Source organism: Lissotriton helveticus, chromosome 7 (genome assembly GCF_964261635.1).
Source record: "Lissotriton helveticus chromosome 7, aLisHel1.1, whole genome shotgun sequence".
NCBI lineage: Eukaryota > Metazoa > Chordata > Amphibia > Caudata > Salamandridae > Lissotriton > Lissotriton helveticus.
Genome location: NC_136068.1, coordinates 650,053,031 through 650,078,147, shown reverse-complemented (window position 1 = coordinate 650,078,147; position 25,117 = coordinate 650,053,031). Strand labels below are relative to the sequence as shown.

Below are 25,117 nucleotides of genomic sequence, written 5' to 3'. Positions count from 1 at the left end.
CGACTTATAATAAGGTATTTTTATAACGAGTTACCTAAAAACATGACTAAATATTTACCAATCATTACTAGAAAATAATCCATAGCTATATTTTATTTTTTTCATACAGATAAACCAACTAGGTTTACGAAAAACATCCTTTCAATTTACAGCAAGAAATTAATATTGTTAAAAAGGTAAATTTTTTAACCATTAGAAATACGAATAAATTTCAGAAAGCAAGATTCCATTATGATCTTCTCAGTTATCATTATTTCAAAAATGTATTTTTGATTTTTCTGAAATAAATTTTAAAATTCATTTCAGATACTGAAAATTATTTTTTGAAGCCCTCTCCTCAAGACTCAAACTGAGAATATACCTCGACTAACAAAGCCAAAGAAAAATATTAAAATAAATACAATTGTTATTAAGGTAAGTGCTGGATAGTGTAAATATTCTATTTTATTTTTATAAAAATGCATCATTAAGGAAAGTGAAGGATAGTGTAGAGATGCTATTTTCTATTCTAAATCCATGAAAGTGCTTCTATTTAGTAAGTGCTGGATAGTGTAGTAGTGCCACTTACTATTCCAACTCCAGGAAAGTGCATCAGTAGGGTAAGTGCTGGATAGAGTAGGGATGCCAGTTACTATTCCAACTCCAGGAAAGTGCATCAGTAGGGTAAGTGCTGGATAGTGTAGAAGTGACACTTACTATTCAAAACTCCAGTAAAATGCAACAGTTGGGTAAGTGCTGGATAGTGTAGTGGTGCCACTTACTATTCTAACTCGAGGAAAGTGCATCAGTAGGGTAAATGCTAGATAGTGTAGGGGTGCCACTTACTATTCTAACTCCAGGAAAGTGCTTCAGTTGGTTAAGTGCAGTATAGTATAAGTGTACCAATGTGTATTCTGATGTGTAAAATAAATGAGACATGTGTTAAAAATGTGTACATTCAAAAAACATGTTTTATACCAAATTGAAAAAGAATCATTTATTATCTTGCCGTACAATCACATTTTTTAAATAATACAATAACATGAAAAATTCGAAAACATATGAAACAATCTCTATTTTTTTTTTAGAATCCAACTTGAAGTTTTAAACCAGAGAAAACAATCAACCAACAACCAAAACAAACATAAAGTAGAAGACCAGGAAGAGCAGCAAGAAGCAAACACCAAAAACCCAAGGTAATTTATCATAAAAGTCACCTTTAAATCACATAATTATGACCAAAATATAGATATATCCATTTTTAAAAAAAACAGAGAAATATCATCAGAATAGTAAGTGCTGTTTAATGTAAATGAGTCACTTTCAAATCGAACACCATCACATTGAATCAGTAGGATTAATGTTAAATATTTTAAAGTTTACATTTTTTATGTAACCCAGTGAAAAGTGCTAGATTCTGGTAAGTGCTGGATAGTGTAGGAGTGCCAATTACTATTCCAACTCCAGGAAAGTGCATCAGTAGGGTAAGTGCTGGATAATGTAGGGGTGCCACTTACTATTCTAACTCCAGGAAAGTGCATCAGTAGGGTAAGTGCTGGATAGTGTAGGGGTGCCACTTACTATTCTAACTCCAGGAAAGTGCATCAGTAGGGTAAGTGCTGGATAGTGTAGGGGTGCCACTTACTATTCTAACTCCAGGAAAGTGCATCAGTAGGGTAAGTGCTGGATAGTGTAGGGGTGCCACTTACTATTCCAACTCCAGGAAAGTGCATCAGTAGGGTAAGTGCTGGATAGTGTAGGAGTGCCACTTACTATTCTAACTCCAGGAAAGTGCATCAGTAGGGTAAGTGCAGGATACTGTAGGGGTGCCACTTACTATTATAACTCCAGGAAAGTGCATCAGTAGGGTAAATGCTGGATAGTGTAGGAGTGCCACTTACTATTCTAACTCCAGGAAAGTGCATCAGTAGGGTAAGTGCTGGATAGTGTAGGAGTGCCACTTACTATTCTAACTCCAGGAAAGTGCATCAGTAGGGTAAGTGCTGGATAGTGTAGGGGTGCCACTTACTATTGTAACTCCAGGAAAGTGCATCAGTAGGGTAAGTGCTGGATAGTGTAGGGGTGCCACTTACTATTCTAACTCCAGGAAAGTGCATCAGTAGGGTAAGTGCTGGATAGTATAAGTGTACCAATGTGTATTCTGATGTGTAAAATAAATGAGACATGTGTTAAAAATGTGTACATTCAAAAAACATGTTTTATACCAAATTGAAAAAGAATCATTTATTATCTTGCCGTACAATCACATTTTTTAAATAATACAATAACATGAAAAATCTGGAAACATATAACACAATCTCTATTTTTTTTTTTTTTAGAATCCAACTTGAAGTTCCAAACCAGAGAAAACAATCTACCAACAACCAAAACAAACATAAAGTAGAAGACCAGGAAGAGCAGCAAGAAGCAAACACCAAAAACCCAAGGTAATTTATCATAAAAGTCACCTTAAGATCACATAATTATGACCAAAATATAGATATATCCATTTTTAAAAAAACAGAGAAATATCATCAGAATAGTAAGTGCTGTTTAATGTAAATGAGTCACTTTCAAATCGAACACCATCAAATTGAATCAGTAGGATTAATGTTAAATATTTTAAAGTTTACATTTTTTATGTAACCCAGTGAAAAGTGCTAGATTCTGGTAAGTGCTGGATAGTGTAGGAGTGCCACTTACTATTCTAACTCAAGGAAAGTGCATCAGTAGGGTAAGTGCTGGATAGTGTAGGGGGGCCACTTAGTATTCTAACCCCATGAAAGTGCATCAGTAGTGTAAGTGCTGGATAGTGTAGGGGTGCCACTTACTATTGTAACTCCAGGAAAGTGCATCAGTAGGGTAAGTGCTGGATAGTGTAGGGGTGCCACTTACTATTCTAACTCCAGGAAAGTGCATCAGTAGGGTAAGTACTGGATAGTGTAGGGGTGCCACTTACTATTCCAACTCCAGGAAAGTGCATCAGTAGGGTAAGTGCTGGATAGTGTAGGAGTGCCACTTACTATTCTAACTCCAGGAAAGTGCATCAGTAGGGTAAGTGCAGGATACTGTAGGGGTGCCACTTACTATTATAACTCCAGGAAAGTGCATCAGTAGGGTAAGTGCTGGATAGTGTAGGAGTGCCACTTACTATTCTAACTCCAGGAAAGTGCATCAGTAGGGTAAGTGCTGGATAGTGTAGGAGTGCCACTTACTATTCTAACTCCAGGAAAGTGCATCAGTAGGCTAAGTGCTGGATAGTGTAGGGGTGCCACTTACTATTGTAACTCCAGGAAAGTGCATCAGTAGGGTAAGTGCTGGATAGTGTAGGGGTGCCACTTACTATTCTAACTCCAGGAAAGTGCATCAGTAGGGTAAGTGCTGGATAGTATAAGTGTACCAATGTATATTCTGATGTGTAAAATAAATGAGACATGTGTTAAAAATGTGTACATTCAAAAAACATGTTTTATACCAAATTGAAAAAGAATCATTTATTATCTTGCCGTACAATCACATTTTTTAAATAATACAATAACATGAAAAATTTGGAAACATATGAAACAATCTCAATTTTTTTTTTTTTTAGAATCCAACTTGAAGTTCCAAACCAGAGAAAACAATCAACCAACAACCAAAACAAACATAAAGTAGAAGACCAGGAAGAGCAGCAAGAAGCAAACACCAAAAACCCAAGGTAATTTATCATAAAAGTCACCTTAAGATCACATAATTATGACCAAAATATAGATATATCCATTTTTAAAAAAACTGAGAAATATAATCAGAATAGTAAGTGCTGTTTAAAATAAATGAGTCACTTTCAAATCGAACACCATCAAATTGAATCAGTAGGATTAATGTTAAATATTTTAAAGTTTACATTTTTTATGTAACCCAGTGAAAAGTGCTAGATTCTGGTAAGTGTTGGATAGTGTAGGAGTGCCACTTACTATTCTAACTCCAGGAAAGTGCATCAGTAGGGTAAGTGCTGGATAGTGTAGGGGGGCCACTTAGTATTCCAACCCCATGAAAGTGCATCAGTAGTGTAAGTGCTGGATAGTGTAGGGGTGCCACTTACTATTGTAACTCCAGGAAAGTGCATCAGTAGGGTAAGTGCTGGATAGTGTAGGGGTGCCACTTACTATTCTAACTCCAGGAAAGTGCATCAGTAGGGTAAGTGCTGGATAATGTAGTGGTGCCACTTACTATTCTAACTCCAGGAAAGTGCATCAGTAGGGTAAGTGCTGGATAGTGTAGGGGTGCCACTTACTATTCTAACTCCAGGAAAGTGCATCAGTAGGGTAAGTGCTGGATAGTGTAGGAGTGCCACTTACTATTCTAACTCCAGGAAAGTGCATCTGTAGGGTAAGTGCTGGATAGTGTAGTTGTGGCACTTAGTAAAATAACTCTAGAATCTAGTATAAACATGAAAAAAAATTATTTTAAAAAATAAAACAAATTTCTTGTAAACATATTAATTATCTTTTCTGTTTTTATTTTTTTCAACAGATAATGTCAAGCCAGGCCACCGCTTCTTATATTAAATCCAGGAAAGGGAACAGACTTCTTCAACATTGTGGATATATATATTGTAATGAAAGAATAAGTGAACCAAGGAGACATTGGAGGTGTGTGCAATATTATTCTTCCCGTTGCAGCGGCAGAGCGGTTACTGTTGGTGACAACATAATAAAAACCACTGAACATAACCACTCTGCCTCTGCAATGGAGATAGAAATACGTCAAACAATTAACGAGATGAAAGATATTGCATCCACCTCCAATGAAACTCCTGGTTCTATTTTAAGAGAGGTTGCACAGCATGTCCCCGGTCATATTGCTTGCAATATGCCTATTATACCCAATTTGCGGAGAATTATCCAACAAAAAAAGCAGGCAAGTAACACAAACACAGTTACCCCTCAAACTTTTGCTGACATAAATATTCCTCATGACCTTACTCTGTCTTTCTCTAATGAACCTTTCTTACTCTATGACAACCAAAACCCTCTTAAATGTATTCTAATTTTTAGTACTCCCCGCAATCTTTTTAAGTTAGAGAATACTGAAATTTGGATGATGGATGGGACGTTTAAATGTACACCCCATCCATTCACTCAAATTTACAGCATTCATGCACAAATTAACAAAAATGTAGTTCCCTTAGTGTATAGCTTACTACCAGATAAGCAATCTGCAACCTACACTGAATTTTTGACAGTGATTAAAGAGAAAACATCAGGCAAAAGTCCTCGGAAAATCATAATTGATTTTGAATTGACTATGATCAATGTGATCAACAAATTGTACGTGGATACCCAAATTCAGGGGTGTTTTTTTCATTTTTCCCAGGCATATTGGCGTAAGTTACAAAAAACATCCCTGGTTACAGATTACTGCTCAGATAGTAAGCTTCAATTTGAATTAAAAAAATTAACAGCACTTTGTTTTGTACCTCCTGAAAGTGTAGACGAATACTACACTGCAATTTCTGAATCAGAATATTATGTCGAAAATGAAGAAAAATTGGCTCCCTTGTTAAATTACTTTGAAGACACATGGATTGGACATCTAAGCCGATCAGGTCGCAGGAGGAAGCCACGTTTCCATGTGGAGTGGTGGAACTGCTACTCAACCTGCTTAGAAGGAGGTGCTAAAACAAACAATGCCATAGAGGGATGGCACAACTCCTTCAGTCATACAATTGGTAAACATCATCCAAATTTCTACTCTTTTTTGAAAACTTTGAAGAAGGAGCAAAGTTTTCAAGAAATGAGACTTGCCCAAGCATTAACAGGTAGCCTAAATCCACGACCTTCTAAGCAAGCTAAGGAAATGTCTGAGACACTATTGGGAGTACTTCAACAATTTTCGTTGACTGTGGCATTAGACTACCTGGAAAATGTTGCTAACATATTACATTTCTAATCAGTTTTCACAAATTTACTTTCCTGCTTTGATCTAAATTTTTAATTCAACATTTAATTAAATTGGCATTTTTTTTAATTATTTTGTCGGGTTCCTTTACCTTAAATTTTTTTTTTCTTCTATTCCACATTTTTGTCAAAGAAGGCAATTCCACAGGAATATTTTTATTTTTCAAAAAAAACCTTTAAATCAGAAAGAAGTCAATTTTCTCCATCTATTTGCAAAAATATGATGATATCCATCGCATTTGAAATGGAGTATATTTGGTATGAAAACATTTTGAACAATCCTTTTAAAATATTCCTTCTTTTCTCACCACTTATTTTTTCCAAAGTGATGCTTTTTTTATCAAATGTTTAATATCTACAAAACTTTGCTTTAAAGTATAATTTTATGACAGTATTTGTCATATATTCAAAAATTCGAACTAAACTTCATCTTGGTAATGTCAGTAATGCATTGTTCATTATAAGTTAATAATTATTTAAATGCCATAAAATTCCATCTATTTTTCTAACGTATTTAGTAAATTTTTGTTAAAATGATTTCTTTTTTTTATCCAAACATGGACGTCTTTCGAAATAAGTACGTCTTCGGTACACAAATCCTTAAAACTTTTTCTTTTTTTGCAAAAATAATATTTTTCAAAAAATAACGATTCCAACCTGTATTTTAATTGATTTTCTTATCATATATCACATCCTAACTATTATTATTCTCACTAACTAAGTCAAATCTTATCACATTCCAAATTTAAAAATATAAACAAAAACGCCAAGAAATATTTTTGAATTCCATGAACAAATACATTTGTAAGCAATGCATCAAATGTACGCTGCAAAAGCAAAAGTACAATATACAACAAAATAAAGCTCTGAAACGAAAAATTCCAGGTCTTAAATAAAATATGTGTCCCTTTTTTTTATCTCGTACAATTACAAAGAAACATTTTTCAAATTTTCCAATATAAAAAAAAACGCCAAGAAATATTTTCGAATTCCAGACCAAATACATATTTAAGCAATGCATCAAATCTACGCTCTAAAAGCTAAAGTACAATATACAACAAATTAAAGCTCTGAAACGAATAGTATCAGGTCTGAAACAAAATATGTATCCCTTTTTTTATCTCGTACAATTAGAAAGAAATAGATTTATTTATCAAATACCTTGAGAAAAGCAATCATTTTGGAAAAAACAACCAAACTATCCTATTTCTCCACTTCCAATCTTCGATCGATAACTATATCTATGTTACATCAAAGCATTAAACGTTCAAAAAGTTTTCAATCAATCAAACATATATACTTATTTTCAATCTGTATCTATTACATTATTTCTTACATAACCCGACATAGACATATGCAAGTAATATGTTCGGCGACATGCTTAAAACAAAATCTAAACATCTTTTAATAACTACCGCAACCTCTCCTTATTCTTTCATTACAATATATATGTACATAATGTTTTTTACATTATAAAATAACTTTTTAAAGTTTCCTACCTGAGCGCAGATCAGCTTGCAGCTGCTTCCAGCAATCGATGCTATCCAAGATGGCCGCTAACGTCGACGTCAACGTAACGACGTCATCAAAAAAGTACCAAGATAAACAAAGGACTATTTGTTATACATTATTAAATAAAATATATTATGTAATTATAATTATTAATTGGTGTTGTAAAATTTTTTAAAAAAGTGAAATATGTTAATAAAAATCGAAAGTTTTTTTATATATTTTTTTCACAACAATAAAACAAATTTTTAAATAACGTTATTGTCTTTATATTTTTTTACTTCCTTAAATTTACTCTTAAAATAATGTATAGACTATCATAAATAATGTTTTTGTTCACTTACCTGTATGCTGGTCTTGTTTTCATCTTCTCTCTCCTCCATCTGTTCTTTTTCGACCTTACTAATCCATTACGTTGCTTTGTATAGAGCGGTCATTGCAATAAAAGAAGGACTAAACCTTCCATTGAAATCAATGTGAAAGCGTGGGAAAAATTTCAAATATGTTTCTTATTGTATGTGTATCATTTTTAAAAAGTGATATATATTTTAAATAAATAATTTATCAATAAATATTTTTTTTAATAATAATATTTTCCTTCATAAAATAAAAAAATAATTTTTATAATTTATTTTTATTTTATTAATAAAATAATTAACAATAAAACATTAATCACTTCAAATAGTTAAAACATTTATATTTTCGTAAACCTTAAATAATTATAAATGCTTGTATTAAAAAAAATTGTAACATTAATGCAACATTGAATTTAAATAATTAAATAATTTACTATAAATATATAATGTTCACTATTTATATTTTAAACATTTAGGTGTCGATTCCGATCCGGTAAAAAGCGCTCCGAATTGCTGTTCGGAGCGTTTTTCCCCGTACGAATCGCACCTGTAGGCGTCCCCGTACGATTCAGCAAGTACGATCACAAATGAAAGCGTCACTCCGTACGACTCGTAAAAAACACCGTACAAATCCGAAATCCATACGAATTGCAGTCGGCTGACGCACCACGCAGCGTCCGTACGTAATAGACCGCGCCTTCCGACCCAGGAAGTACGATCCGTGTTGAACACACTCCGTACGGCTCTTTTGCTACGAGAGCTCCAAACTACCGTAAACCCACACTCCGTCAAAACCGGCACCCGGTACACGACAAGCAGGACATGAACGCCATCGTCCGTGTCATCCCTATCCTGTACGCCCACCACCTCGTATTCAGAAACCGACGACGGCGCAGAAGGTGAGTACAATGAACTCCAACATACCTGTATGTGTTGCCACACGGGCACATCTCCATTGCACGACTGTCATGTCTGGGTACGTTGCACCACACACTCCCGCACTTCATCAGTGTAATACGGAGACGTACCGCACCTACGTCATCGACTTCGGGGTACGGTACGTCACCGCACAACACCAGTGTAATACGGAGATGTACCGCACCTACGTCATCGACTTCGGGGTACGGTACTTCACCGCACTCCACCAGTGTAATACGGAGACGTACCGCACCTACGTCATCGACTTCGGGGTACGGTAAGTCAGCGCACTCCACCAGTGTTATACGTGCCGCATGTACGTCATCCAGCTCGGGGTACGGTACGTCACCGCACAACACCAGTGTAATACGGAGACGTACCGCACCTACGTCATCGACCTCGGGGTACGGTACGTCACCGCACAACACCAGTGTAATACGGAGACGTACCGCACCTACGTTATCGACTTCGGGGTACGGTAAGTCAGCGCACTCCACCAGTGTTATACGTGCCGCATGTACGTCATCCAGCTCGGGGTACGGTACGTCACCGCACAACACCAGTGTAATACGGAGACGTACCGCACCTACGTCATCGACCTCGGGGTACGGTAATGCACCGCATAACACCAGTGCCCCGCATCAGAGTGTGTGTGTGGCTAAGACCCCCACCAGTGCCCAGCATCAGAGTGTGTGTGTGGCTAAGACCCCCACCAGTGCCCACCAGTGTCCACCAATGCCCAGCATCAGAGTGTGTGTGTGGCTAAGACCCCCACCAGTGCCCTCCAGTGCCCAGCATCAGAGTGTGTGTGTGGCTAAGACCCCCACCAGTGCCCACCAGTGCCCAGCATCAGAGTGTGTGTGTGGCTAAGACCCCCACCAGTGCCCACCAGTGTCCACCAGTGCCCAGCATCAGAGTGTGTGTGTGGCTAAGACCCCCACCAGTGCCCACCAGTGCCCAGCATCAGAGTGTGTGTGTGGCTAAGACCCCCACCAGTGCCCACCAGTGCCCAGCATCAGAGTGTGTGTGTGGCTAAGACCCCCACCAGTGCCCACCAGTGCCCAGCATCAGAGTGTGTGTGTGGCTAAGACCCCCACCAGTGCCCACCAGTGTCCACCAGTGCCCAGCATCAGAGTGTGTGTGTGGCTAAGACCCCCACCAGTGCCCACCAGTGCCCAGCATCAGAGTGTGTGTGTGGGCTAAGACCCCCACCAGTGCCCACCAGTGCCCAGCATCAGAGTATGTGTGTGGCTAAGACCCCCACCAGTGCCCACCAGTGCCCAGCATCAGAGTGTGTGTGTGGCTAAGACTCCCACCAGTGCCCACCAGTGCCCAGCATCAGAGTGTGTGTGTGGCTAAGACCCCCACCAGTGCCCACCAGTGCCCAGCATCAGAGTGTGTGTGTGGCTAAGACCCCCACCAGTGCCCACCAGTGTCCACCAGTGCCCAGCATCAGAGTGTGTGTGTGGCTAAGACCCCCACCAGTGTCCACCAGTGCCCAGCATCAGAGTGTGTGTGTGGCTAAGACCCCCACCAGTGCCCACCAGTGCCCAGCATCAGAGTGTGTGTGTGGCTAAGACCCCCACCAGTGTCCACCAGTGCCCAGCATCAGAGTGTGTGTGTGGCTAAGACCCCCACCAGTGCCCACCAGTGCCCAGAATCAGAGTGTGTGTGTGGCTAAGACCCCCACCAGTGCCCACCAGTGTCCACCAGTGCCCAGCATCAGAGTGTGTGTGTGGCTAAGACCCCCCCCAGTGTCCACCAGTGCCCAGCATCAGAGTGTGTGTGTGGCTAAGACCCCCACCAGTGCCCAGCATCAGAGTGTGTGTGTGGCTAAGACCCCCACCAGTGTCCACCAATGCCCAGCATCAGAGTGTGTGTGTGGCTAAGACCCCCACCAGTGCCCACCAGTGCCCAGCATCAGAGTGTGTGTGTGGCTAAGACCCCCACCAGTGCCCACCAGTGTCCACCAGTGCCCAGCATCAGAGTGTGTGTGTGGCTAAGACCCCCACCAGTGTCCACCAGTGCCCAGCATCAGAGTGTGTGTGTGGCTAAGACCCCCACCAGTGCCCACCAGTGCCCAGCATCAGAGTGTGTGTGTGGCTAAGACCCCCACCAGTGTCCACCAGTGCCCAGCATCAGAGTGTGTGTGTGGCTAAGACCCCCACCAGTGCCCACCAGTGTCCACCAGTGCCCATCATCAGAGTGTGTGTGTGGCTAAGACCCCCACCAGTGCCCACCAGTGCCCAGCATCAGAGTGCCCACCACTGCCCAGCTCGTACATCAAAAACATACCATTGCAACCTCATTACCCTCAGGAGATAGACTCATTTTAGTAGACCTAAATGTGAACATCACACCAGCTCCCAGGCACCCAGCAGTCACAGACATCATCACACAAACTACAAATCTGAAAATGAAAAAATTAGCTTTATTCAGCGGAATCACAAAAGAAAAGCAAATGAGAGTCCTCGCTCATTAAAGGCCAATGGCCAGTCCTATAGAGTCTCTGCAACAGTTTGTGCCTCCATGGGTGTCATCTCACCCAAACCTGCCTGCACATGGCGTTTCATCAGCTGTGCTGACTATGGGGGCACCATCTGTGGAATCCTCCGGCACCGCATGGACAGGAGAGGGAAGGACAGGTGGAGTGGGTGCAGGTGTAGTGGAATCATCCACACTGGTTGGGGCTTCGCCGAAAGTAGATTCAAAAACCTGGCTGCACACCTCAGCCAGGGCGGAAAAACTACCACCTGAACCCGGGGACACATTGGGGGTGGAGGTACAGGGCTGTGAGTCTGTCCTACTGGGTGTGTGGATGCGTGTGTGAGGTGTCTCCCCTCTCCCTGTGGGTGTGCCTACTTGCCCTTGAGACTGTGTGCGTGGAGCTTTGAGCTTCTTATGCTGTGTGTGTGCGCTGGGTGTGTCTGACCTGTGGCGTGTGCGTGTATGCTGTGTAGGTATGTGAGAGGCAGAGGTGGATGGCTCTGAAGGAGGGGGGGGACAGATGCTGCTGGGTGTAAAGAGGTGCCATTAGTGTTGATTCAATGGCAGCCACACTCCGACGCAGATCAGACATGGCTGATGACATGCCCTCCATGAACGACACCACCTGTGTCAACAGTTGTGTATGTCCATGGAGGACAGACAGCATGGATGTCTGACCTACAGCAATCTGCCGGAGTAGGTCCACTGTCTCAACACTGAGGGCAGCAGGGGACACAGGGGCAGGGGCTGCGGTGCCGGGAACAAAGGAGACACGGGGGCTAGCACGGACCCTAGGCACACCAAGGACTGGTAGGTTGGAGATGGGACTGGAGGAGGGGAGGGCAGCCAAAGATGAATGAGTGACCATTGCTGCATATTCCCCCCCCTCCTGAGAGTCTGTCTCGGATTCGTCGGCATGGTAAGATGTGTCAGTCACATGTCGTCCGGCCTGCAGACTCTCCTCCCATTCTGTGCCACTGCCTCCCTCTGACACCTCAAAGCAGGTGGCACTGTCGGTGTGTCCCTCCGCCTGGTCCGCACCTCTGTCTCCTCCAGATTCAGATGATGATGCTGTGAGCAAGGAGAAGAATGAAAACATATCAGTCACCTGTACACATCAGACATATCAGCTGCAAATCATTTGGCCTCATTCCTCAACATGGCATGCATCATGAGTCACATGACACATAACTCTTCATAATGACAATTCTACTTGTGGAGAAATGTCAGAGACACAAAGCTCAATGTAAGGTAGGAGACAAGGTATAGGCAAGGAAAATACTTGTATGAGAGACACAATCATGATCCACTGCCTGACAACAGGATAGCTGATGATGCATAACAGTTCATTAGCCAACCCTGCCACCCAAATCAAGACCTGGTCATGTTTGATTCGCTTTGACTCTGTGCCACATTAGAAAAGTCCTGGGCGAACTGCCATGTGATGCCATCCTGGGACCTGAAACAAGTCTTCCATCACCTCACACTGCCATCACCGCTTTGTACATCCAAAGTCACATTGTGTGGCAAACCATCAATACTATGTACAAAGAACATGCCACAGATGTTGAGAATATACACACGCACTGCCCAGTGTGAGTATGCAGAAGCCCAAAATATAGCACATGTACATTGTGCACCTGTAGCTAACACAAGATAATTAGAAAGTGTACCATGGACAAAGGCCACTGAGGCTGACTTGTGCATAAAACACGTGTTGAAACCCAAGAACAGTGCCACAATATGAAGAAGGGCAGACATAGTGCACATGTGGTGCTACATTTAAGGTACTAACAGGTGTCACATACCCCCCTACAACATGATGATGTGCAAAGGAAGATGCAATCTGAGACACTGCACCATAGGAGTACATGTCAAAAACAAGCATTAGCCAAAGCAAACCTCTACTGTGGAGTAGGGCAAGGCATGTAAAGAAGCAGCTGCTGACAGAGGGACAATCGAATTCCAATGCATGAACTGCCTGTCTGACCACACCACTCAAACTATGGGAGTGTGACCATGCCTTAGAGCTCTTCAGGTACCATTTCTCACACACATGACTACAAACAGACATGTACCTACCCCCTTCGTGCTGCTGTCCCTCCTGCAACTGCCTATGGAGGTCTGGGAACACCACTTCCAGGACCCGGAGCATGTTGGGGGTGAGTTGGCGGCTGCCGCCATGCCGGCGTGGAGCTTCCAGCTTCAGCTTGACTCGGGCGATGCGGCGGCTCCAGCACCGGATGTCCTGCCACCTCTTCTTTATGTTTCGAAGCCTCCTGCGAGGCCCCCCCTCTCTCCGGACAGCCCTGGCGATGTCCACCCAGATTTTACCCTTCTCATAGGCAGATACCTGTCACAAATGTAAAGTTACAGAACATCAGTATACCTGGTGCATGTTCCCAAGACACCCATATGTGCACAAAATACATGAGGACAACAGGGCAACGTATGGCACACACATTAGCATCATTGTCCAGGAGTATGTGGCCTGTGTGCTAACACAACTGCTTTGCATGACATAGAAAATCTACAGATTACATGAGGGCTGTAAAACACTCTTTGAGCATGACACTCACTGAACAATATATGCTATATCTGGGTGCAATGCAGCACGTGACATGCTGTCACACACCACACTACAACAAATAACTCTCTTCTAACAACACTGTGCACCCTGGCACTCACTCACAACAACATTGCATCTATCCACTATTACTACACAGTGGCTATGATGTCACACACACAACAGGTGCACACTCCAAGGTATTGCACACATCACTCACCTGATCCTCTGGTCTCCCATACAGCTTGCTGAAGTTTGGCAGGAGGGCATCCAGCAGGGCCTTGTTCTCACCATCAGTGAATGCAGGTGCCCTCTCCATGTTCAGCTAATCAGGGTCCAGAGGATTCAGAGACAGCAGCTGTGGTTAGCACACCAATGTTGTGCAGGCAAGTGCCCTCCCACAGCCACATGCTGCCTTATATCTGTGCTGCAGAGGGTCTGTGAGTCCAAGGAGTAGTGTGTGATAGGCCACCATAATTTGCATCCTATGTTCCATCCAATCACATCACACCTAAGCCCATGACACACATATGCATGGTTTGAAAATAGAGCCAGAGCTGAACAACAACTTTCGCAACATTGTATACTTTTTCCTAACTGATTCTTCCAGGACACCTGTAGGAGTTTTTAAAAACTCCGTATCCATGACAACCTGGTTGCATTTTGAACAGTACACTGTTCCCCTAGTTGTTCCCTATGCATATTTTAAAATCCACACACAAGTATGGTGACATTGCCATTGCCAATGCTACACATTGAATGGTGTAACGATGCGTACACACGCACGTACCATTGGGGTACGCTTAGCTCGCGTAGAGCCTAAAGGCGATAGGGAAACGATGCGTACACAGGCACGTACCATTGGGGTACGCTTAGCTCGCGTAGAGCCTAAAGGCGATAGGGAAACGATGCGTACACAGGCACGTACCATTGGGGTACGCTTAGCTCGCGTAGAGCCTAAAGGCGATAGGGAAACGATGCGTACACACGCACGTACCATTGGGGTACGCTTAGCTCGCGTAGAGCCTAAAGGCGATAGGGAAACGATGCGTACACACGCACGTACCATTGGGGTACGCTTAGCTCGCGTAGAGCCTAAAGGCGATAGGGAAACGATGCGTACACAGGCACGTACCATTGGGGTACGCTTAGCTCGCGTAGAGCCTAAAGGCGAAAGGGAAACGATGCGTACACAGGCACGTACCATTGGGGTACGCTTAGCTCGCGTAGAGCCTAAAGGCGATAGGGAAACGATGCGTACACCCGCATGTATCATTGGGGTACGCTTAGCTCGCGTAGAGCCTAAAGGCGATAGGGAAACGATGCGTACACACGCACGTACCATTGGGGTACATTGTGTCAGACATGGTCAAGTGAACGATTGTGTAGGCTGCGTCCCTGTCCACCTTCATGTCACCATTGGGAGAGTCACACCAGGAAATCACACAGCAAGGATGTAGTCTACACTCATGTCAACCATGTGGATGCATACATCAGCATGGCACACATACATCAGTATGTGCCAGGTTTGGCAGACATTGAAGAAGCACAGGGATTGTGACCCTGTGCCTCAGTTGATGTGTGAATAGCTTGCACAACATGTCATCATTCATGATGCACATGTGCATCACATGCATTCAACAATTTCAACACGATTAACGTCTGCAACATGTAGCGAGGCACATGAACACTCGAATGGGCCACAATTCAGTACAGGGAACTGGCACATGATGACAGGAACATGCCCACTGTCACAGAGGTGTCATAGCCGCACAGCATGACCCTGTGTGACCACGTCATGTGTGTGCCATGTGCTACATTGTGCATGCTGTTAGCATATGCCATGAACAGGTCAGTTAAGTATTACTCACCTCAGAATATCCCCACATGTCATCCTGGACATGGCAATTTCCGTAATACCGTACACTTGTGTGTTGGTGTGTAAATCCTCTGGCTCTGCAAGTATCCTTGGCGTTGTGTGTGCCCTGATGACGTTATCTGAGTAGTCATATGTCACCTCTGCGTCCACACGTCAGGTCCTCTGTTTGTTTCTCAACACCAACGCAGGTCCGGTCTAAGTTAAAGCTTACACATTTTGTACCCTAAATCATTGTACTAACACTTCAGAACATTTACCTTTAATTGTCATACTCAAGACCGTGCCAATAGGGATGTCACTTACAAAGCCTGTGAGGAATGAAAACGCCTCATGTTGGTGAGTGACCCTCACCGTCTGTGTCTCCACGGTTTTCACGTCAGGCACAACAACAAGAGCTGCTCCAATTGCGGGGACCTGACATATGAATCCAGGTGTGATATGTCCCACAAGCCACTCAGACTCCAGCAGTTGGCACAGCACCACAATAGCTCATGGTTGGGATGTAGGACCAGTGCATGTGTGTGGGTGTGGAGACATGTGAGCCCCTTATTAGTACATCATTCCCCAGGGCAAACTCGTCAGGTAAACAAAAAAAGTCAGAGATGTGTCATTGCATTAACAAATAACCACGATGCAAGTGCAATGCTGCATGGGATTAGGGTGACGGCGACCACACGGCTCCATCAGAATAGCAGCCATCGTAGCCAGCACCACGACCTACGGTCCCAGCCCTGCATGTGACACAGTAGGAGTAAGTGCACTTCCTCATGTCCATGATGTCCCTCACCCCGCCCACTGACTCTGCATCAGCTTCTGGCCCAATGTACCCGTCAGGGGGCAGTTGCGCCTCTGTTGATATGCCCCTGACGCCATCACTCGCTGAGTGACGGACGCAGGCGGTGCATACGTCCCAGAACCGCTGTGACAGACATGATCAGAATGTTCATCCTGGTCCCCGCTGGTTCAACTCACAACCTCACTGCCAGATCTCCCCCAGGTGTCAGCCGTGGTGCCATTCTGGGGTGGTGCTGGCCCCGATACCACACACTGTACGGCTCCGCCGTGGTAACTGTGTGGCAGAACACCGCTCTTAATGCTGCATGGGAATGTAAACATCAATGAGCTGGCCACACCTCATTACAATTGGCGCTAATGAGTATTGGGAGGGTCAAGAAGACCCACTGGCACGTGAGTGTCAGTCCCAAGACCACAGGACAGGTGGACTGGGGGATGCGAGTGTTGTGGACACCTAGCCAGACACAGGTGATGTCTCAACTCAAAAGATGTATTTGGATGATTGGGCAACGTTCAGTGTAGTGTTTATGTGGGCGGTTGGAACCATGGCCCTTCATCTCCCTGTTGCTGCGGTGAGGACCAACTTGTCACTCAGGTCCTTCAACTACACTAACGCTACGCTGAGCCTCTGCAGGCCTATCTTGATGAGAGTACTGTATGTATATTGGCAAGCATGTACAGCCACGCAGCATGTTTGTCTGTACATAGGCACGTTGTCAGACCCCCACTGCCCTACCCGGACTGACCATGTTCCCTGTCCTACCACCCCATCCCAGGAAGCATCTGCATGCAGCCCTCAAAACCACAGAACACATTCCTGTTAGCTACGCTGTAGAGGGTATCCAAGAGGTACAGACACTACGCAAAGATGTCATCATCCTCCCTGACTCTGGGAGTGATGTTTAGCTACTTGACATGCATCTTTGCCTGCTACCCACACTCTCTGTGGGATATGTTTGTGTAACAGCTGCCAGTGTATGCGTTGTAGGTACGGCCAAAACGTGGCCACGCCCTTGTCGGATGCCAATCTACAACACTGGTTTTGTTCCGGTGTGGCCTGGATAGCCACCACTCACTGGTCAGATCGATGCCACCCAGGGAGGCTAATTAGTCCTAAGCTATGTATGTATTGAAATGTGACACTTTGCTACTGCCTACTGTTCCTTACAGATATTGGTTTACAAAAGGTAAGTAACTAGTCCTTGAAAGTACTGTGCATCTGCTGTAGGAGCATCTATGTTGTGTCCTTGCTGTGATGGCAGGGTGACTAATGTACACACACCATGCCACGTGTGTTAATGACCCGTTCACATGTGTGATGGCATCACAGACCATCAGTGACAAATGTAATTATCATGCTGTATGATGATGGTCATGTGATAGTCACTGAAAGTACACACCGCGACATGACTAAGGCTGAACAGTGCAAATGATTGCACATGTGGTGTGTGTGTGTATTGCAGTCTGCCCTCTGGGTGTGCAGACAACCTCCTACTGACATTGACATGACGTGTCTCACTGACATGATACATTGTCATGGTCACTAAGACCTTTACATCTGATCGTTTGTATGCATGTCACATCCATTCCACACACTACAGGTATTTTCCTTCGCCACGGAGGAGTGTGTGGCAGCTGGCATCTGTGTGTATCCCACGCCACACTCCAAATTGTCTACATTATTTGAAGCAGTGTTGCTTGTGCCATGTACATTGTTATAGTCTTAGTCAGACAGTTGTAGACATTTCCTTAAAATTGTGTCTTGCAGGGCACCCCCTCTGGAAAGGCCGTTGCCTGACTTGGAAGCCATGAGGGAGAGCAACTGCATCCATCGATATCGCTTCGGCCGACAGTTGATCAAGGACCTGACGGGCAGGCTTGAGGCTCACCTACAACCATGCCACAGGTATCCAAGTGCACTGACACCCAAGGTAAAGGTGATGGCAGCCCTCCATTTCTTTGCCACAGGTACCTTCCAATTTACCATAGCTGATGTGGGAGGGATGTCTCAGACCATGTTTAGCCGGGTATTGGGTGATGTTTTGGGAGCAATGTTGCTCCCCCTTGATGAATTCATTGCATTCCCTACTCCAGAAGAGTTGACAGATGTCAAGGGGGAATTCTAGGGCCTGGGCCGTATGCCACATGTAATTGGTGCAATTGATGGTACACATGTTACTCTTGTCCCACCACAGGCTCAGGAGCAAGCGTATCGCAACAGGAAACACTACCACTCGATAAATGCCCTGGTGGTGTGTCTTGCCAACATGATTATCTCACATGTTTGTGCACGTTATCCAGGATCGTGCCACGATGCTTTCATCATGAGGCATAGCAGGGTACCACAGATGATGCTGCAGCTGCACAACCACCGGGCATGTCTAGTTGGTGAGTATACACTGTGAGCTCTGTATGTCAGTATGTCACAACTTCATGATCTGCATCATATGATTCACTCTTGTACATGATGTCAAATTGCAGGAGACGCTGGATATCCAAACATGCCGTGGCTAATGACTCCGCTACGCAACCCCAGGACAGCTGCAGACCAGCGTTACAACAATGCTCATGTGAAGACCAGGCAGGTGATTGAACGGACCTTTGGACTCCTGAAGAGCCGCTTCAGGTGCCTGGACAAGACAGGCGGAGCCCTCCAATACAGCCCACGCAAGGTGTGTGACATCTTCACCGTGTGCTGCATGCTACACAACATGGCAGTGGAGAAGGCTGTGCCACTCTACCTGGATCCTGATGAGCTGGAACATCCGCCCGTTGAGGATGAAGGCCTTGGCCAGGATGCCAGTGATGAGGAGGGTGAAGATGATATCCGCGGTCACCTCATCCGCAACTTCTTTTCATGATGGTGAGTCCTTTCATCTTTTAAGTAAAAGATGGACTATAGAGTAGCATGGGTAGCATGCTGTGTATGCAACAGACTGCAAGCAAGATCACTTGGATGTGTGTTGTGCTGTGTCACATGTTCAGTTGTAATGCTACACACATACGTGCTATGTGTGCACTTGGAATGTACAGGTGTCATACTACATCTGGCTATTCAACAGACATTGACAATATGACATTATACCGAACTTGACCCCTTGTGTGCCACTCTCATCCACAGCTCGCCCTGCCTGTTGTCCGTTGGGGTACATCGTGGTCATCCTGCTACTGCTCATTATGATTGCAACGTCAGCCACATCAACGGAGCATGCTTGAACATGTGGAGAAGTCAATTTGGGTAAGGACTCATATGAGGCTGTTTAGCGTTGGTTTGTGTAGAAATGTGTGGTACATGTTCATGTGCATGTGGTGTCATCTTGCATACATGCTACTCCATTATGTACCTCATGACATGTATGGCCACTCCCATGACAGGATAGTCACCCCTTCTGTCATCTGTTGTACTTTGATACTCTGGTGAATGCATCAATGTGTGTAGACATTGCCACAGCAACATTGCACATACCATGGCATGACATTGTGTCAGAGGTCACAACCACGGACTCTGTGGGGGATTGCAGCCTCACTGTGTGCATTAGAATGTGACTGGATCCTCACCTCCAGCTTGTGGGCCAGTCCAGTGTGATTACCATGAAACCATGTGGTGTTGGTGTTGCCCAGTGTATGTTCCACATCTTAAGACAACTGTCCTGTGAATCAGTTAACATGGATGCATTGCCCCTTGCAGCAGTATATCATGTCACTGTCATGTCGTTACCTCAGTGCAGGTTGAGAATACTGCTACGCCAGCCTTCACAGTGAGTAGCCGTGATGTTTAGATGCACATGATGCCATGTATGTTTAGCATGACAAAGTAAAAAGTGTGAAAGATGCATATGTGAATTTCTGTGTAGCACCAGTGGAGTGCGGTCATTCACATGAATCTCTGGTCGCCGGCACCATTACTGTGCTATGGTAGGGTCTGATTATGTAGCTTGGATGAACATCACTTGCACTTAATATTTATTGTAAATGCATATCATGTTTAGCATTGTGATGCATACTTGACACACCAAAAGACTGGCTACAGAGTGCCTTCATTGCATGTCGATCATTAGCTTCCTCATCATATGTGATACTAACAGCTGTAGTGGATTTGCTCAAGTTAGCCTACAGGGCCCTGATGGCTAACCAATATCACATACAGACTTTAGAGTTAGCGGTAGTTGGATTTCCATATGTTTCCATTTGTTACTGAGGTCCACCTCATCTGTGCCTGGGAATGTGTTTATACTACATAGATCTTTTTGCATGGGTGCTCACTTGTGAGCGTTACACATGACTCTAATGGATGACAGACTGTCCCAGTTTTTATGTGTCTGTGTCACAGCATCGTATCTGATGTGATGGCATGATTAATCATCATTATTTGTCACCAGACAGTACACTTCACAGGTGTGACTGGTACAGTGTAGCTAATGAGGTTTTTGAAGTGTCTGTGACATGAGAATGTTGTCCTAATGCTTAATTGCCTCTGTTTCAGGTCTCCCTCCCAGCAGTTCCCATCCTCTCCTTCCCTCGCCTGATCACCCTTTTGTGTCTGTTGTTTGTACTCAGACCAATGGGCTATTTGGAGGTGGAACCCTTAGAGCATCACACCAGTCTGATGAAGAAAGGTACGGCCAGTCGTTGACAGCCTTGTAGGTATTCGTAAAGCGGCATTACAGGTGACATCATGATTAGTGTAAATTGGACTTATTGACAATGCACATGTATGATTGTGAAAGCTCCATGGGCTCACAATGTAGATTATCATGTTGTGCATGACGTCTGACTCCTACAGAATATAGTGCCTGCTTGTGGCTCAACACACATGTCCGTCTAATGTGCACATATACTATTTTGAACGTAGTTACCTCATGCTTGTTAGGTGTGTAACTGTATATTGACCACACGCATGGGGTGGGTGAAGGCTAGAATACTATGTTGTGTGTGAGGTACATGTCTTTGTTGGTGCAGTTTTCCTTTGAACATACTAGCTCTTGTATACACCTGCAGACGCTGTGTGTCTTGTGCCCCACTTGACCGTAAGGGCCCTGATCCACTGACTGTGATGTGTGGTGATTACTGTGCCATTTAGTTGTCGGTGATCCTGAGTGAGGCAGACACTCCTGCCTTCACATCAACATGTCACTTTGTGCATTGCGGGTGCCCTTGTGTTATGTGTTTGTTTAGCAATTAGTCACACCCCTCCTGCCGTCATGTATTCACTCATTGCTGCAGCTGCATACACAGCCAACATGCAGCGCACACTATCCAGGAACACAGACACCTACAGGATGACCCTCCTTCCATCCATTAATAGAGCATGCTCCGGCCACCCTACACACAGACAACACCAGACATTCACCCTCGTGCTATAAAAATGCTTTGTACTCAGCCATAGCTGCTGCTATGCGTGTGTGTGCAACACATACTGGCACGACTATGCAGATTCACATGAAATTGGGTCTACGTACCACCAGGTCATGTGGCGTGTCCAACACACACACACCTTACATAGGCACAATATTGTACAGTGTTAGCTTGTCAACACCACTAGATCAGAAAACTGTTAGCTTACAGTCACGTGCCAGAACACAACATGCTCACACCACTTCAACATTGCTGTCACAGTCAGTCAAGTTGGCACATGGGACACACACCATGACCCTGTCTCTTGGGTGTGGTGTGATTTGGCCGTTCCGGGGTTGGTATTTGTCTGATGTGTGTCGTTTTTCTGTATGCGTTGCTCCCATTACAGTAGTATAGTACTTGTAGCTCCATAGGGGTAGGTCACCTAATCAGGTGTGCTTGTCTAGAGTGCTCCAGCCCATTGCCCGCAGTCTGTCCTGCCACCGTAATCCTGTGCGGCATTAATCACATACACAGTAATGCATCATGCTGATGGTAGCTCACATACCTGAGGACACAGTTGTAGGTACTCCCTACATGGACTACTACTTTTGTGACACTGACATGTACTCCTCAAAGTGACTCTCCTGGGCCTGCCTGTGCTAGCAGTATTGGGATTCAATCCCCCCTCCAGCATTGACTGTCCCACACAGGTGTGTCTTACCATCCATGTATGTAGTTTGTGGAAATTTCTGACCAATGTGTGTCCTCACTCAGATTCTGATCCAAGTGTGTGGATGACTGCTGTTTGTTGTATACCTTGCATTTATGACATTTGCTGACACATATACATGTATGCTGTTTCAAAGATTACTCACCAAATGCGTATGATGTTTACATTATTTATTGGGTGCTCTAGTGCATGAAACGTGAATAGGTGCTGTACAGAAAGGGGGGGAATCCAAAATTCACTGCTGGAGATGAGATGCCTTACTGTTTCAGTCAACAGAGTCCAGCCCACAGTGCCTGACATCATTGGGCAGACTGGGACCAGCAAGTCCATGTGGGAGAGTCTCATAGGGGATGCTGTTGCACCCAGGGGCTATATGCCAGGTCCAGTGTCCTGGGAGAAGTCCATGGGCCACAGGCCCTCAACGTCTTCGGCGTGGACGACCCACCTTCCTTGGGGGACCCTCATGTGCAGGCATGGACGGTGCATGGGACGCTACGTCAGAGGGTTCCTCCTCCTCCCTCTCCTCCCTCCCTGTGGCTGGTGTTGCACTTTGTCGTGATGTTGCAGGCCTTGTGACACAGGGAGGGGGCTGCATGTTGGCAGCCATCTGACGTAGCACATGGACAATGTCCCTATGCACCATCAAGAGCTGAGCCTGGTGTGCCTCCACCCGTCCATAATGCAGGTCTTGCCTGGCTATTTGCTCTGCCTGCTGTTCTTTGAGCTGGTTGAGGGTCTCCGCAAGCTGGCTTACCTCACTGGTGTCCCGCCGGTATGCCTCAAGGATGTTACCGAGTTCAGCCATACCGGTCTCTGCAGCTGACTGCCCAGATTCTCACCTCCGCCTTGCGCCACTCCCACCACCCTGACCCACATGAGCACGGCCTGCGCTTGTGGGCACATCCGATCGACGGGCCCCCCGAGTGCTGGGAGGGTGGAGGTTGTCACCAACCTCAGGGGCACCCGACAAAGGGTGTCCCTCATTTTCAGACTGGCTCTCTTGTGAATCATGGGCAGGGCTCTGACCTGTCTGCTGGGATGTGGTGGGAATAGGTCCGGTGGTTGGTAGAGATGTAGCTGGTACAGTTGCTGCAGGGGTTTGGGATCCAGAGGAGCCAGGTTGGTTGGGGTCATCCACAGTGCGTTGAGGGACGGCGCTGGCGGTGGGGTCTGGGTCCTGCTGAGCCTGGGACTGGGATCCTTGGCCCCCCTGGCTGGGGGGGAGATCCGCACGTTGCCCTGTGTGTGGGAGAGAGAGACACTGTTAAGGCAATATCAAGTGACATGTGGTTTGGTTATCCATTATCAGCATCACTGTTCCACAAGCTATACATTGTTGACATTGTACAGTTGTGTATTTAGTGGTAGAAAAAACAATAGTACGATGGGGTATATACATTCTTCCAATCTCTTGACAATGACTGACACAGCCATTGCTGTGTCTTGTGTTGCCGGCACCACATGTGTAAAGCATTTGTAAGTTTCACGCAACATCCTGGATACGGTGAAAATTCTTATGTGTGCGTCAAGCATGCACAGAGTTTAGATGCAGCATGTTGATGTAAGAGACAGAGCATCATTATTTAGCATGTCAGCTACTACTTTGGATGTCTTTTGCTGTTCCATGCTGGCCAAACAATGCCAACACCGCTGGACCTGTACACCCACTTGTAGATCATGGCTTTAGAACTTGGCACTTCTCTGAGACGCATCACCTTGTCAATACCCATATCCATGTTGGTACTTATGTACATCCACAAAGGTAATGAGATGGGGCACAAGCTTTTTTAGAGGGGCACAATGGACTGGAGCTTCTGTTATGTGCATGTAAGAGTTGTATGCATATTCATATGAGTACGTGTTTTGTTGTGGTACATGGCAATTGGGACAGTGTTGCAATACAACGCCTGTCCCCCGGGGATGAGTTTCTGTAAGGGGTGTGTACAACAGGCCATGCTATTACTTTGTTTGAGAATTGCAAGCGTCCATTGTTCATGATTTGGCTGTCCCCTCATGTGGCATGCTGCCATTATGTTGGATTTGTGTTGGTGCACAGGATGTGTGACCTTGTCCTGATGTTTGTGTTAGCAATGAGCACAGGAGGGACTTGTGCTGCCTACACCTGTGCCCATTGTGTACTATAGAGCTTTCTGAGATGTGTGTCCTGACACAGTACAGTGTTGACAGCAAATGGTGGGTGTCTTACAGGCACATAGCAGATGTTTGCTGGTACTTGTGAGACATCCCTTAACATTCAGCTCTATGGAGTTTGTGAGGCCTGTGCAGTGCTTGTGTGCAACTGTGTGTGTGCCCCAGGGATGTGCGTTGAGATGACCGAGGGACAAACACTGACTGATGGAGACAGAGGGAGAGGGAGACAGAGGGAGACAGAGGGAGAGGGAGACAGAGGGAGAGGGCGACAGAGGGAGAGGGCGACAGAGGGAGAGGGCGACAGAGGGCGACAGAGGGAGAGGGCGACAGAGGGAGAGGGAGACAGAGGGAGAGGGAGACAGAGGGAGACAGAGGGAGAGGGCGACAGAGGGAGAGGGCGACAGAGGGAGAGGGAGACAGAGGGAGACAGAGGGAGAGGGAGGGAGAGGGAGACAGAGGGAGAGGGAGACA

General features: G+C 45.0%; 1 long non-coding RNA gene across 1 annotated transcript; it reads left to right on the top strand.

Annotated features, from left to right (window-relative positions):
- Nucleotides 1-1,124: 1,124 nt before the first annotated feature.
- On the top strand, nt 1,125-3,648 carry LOC144766953 (uncharacterized). The gene is made up of 3 exons (XR_013597999.1): nt 1,125-1,175; nt 2,319-2,426; nt 3,569-3,648. It is a non-coding gene; the product is annotated as an uncharacterized LOC144766953 (long non-coding RNA).
- Nucleotides 3,649-25,117: the final 21,469 nt, after the last annotated feature.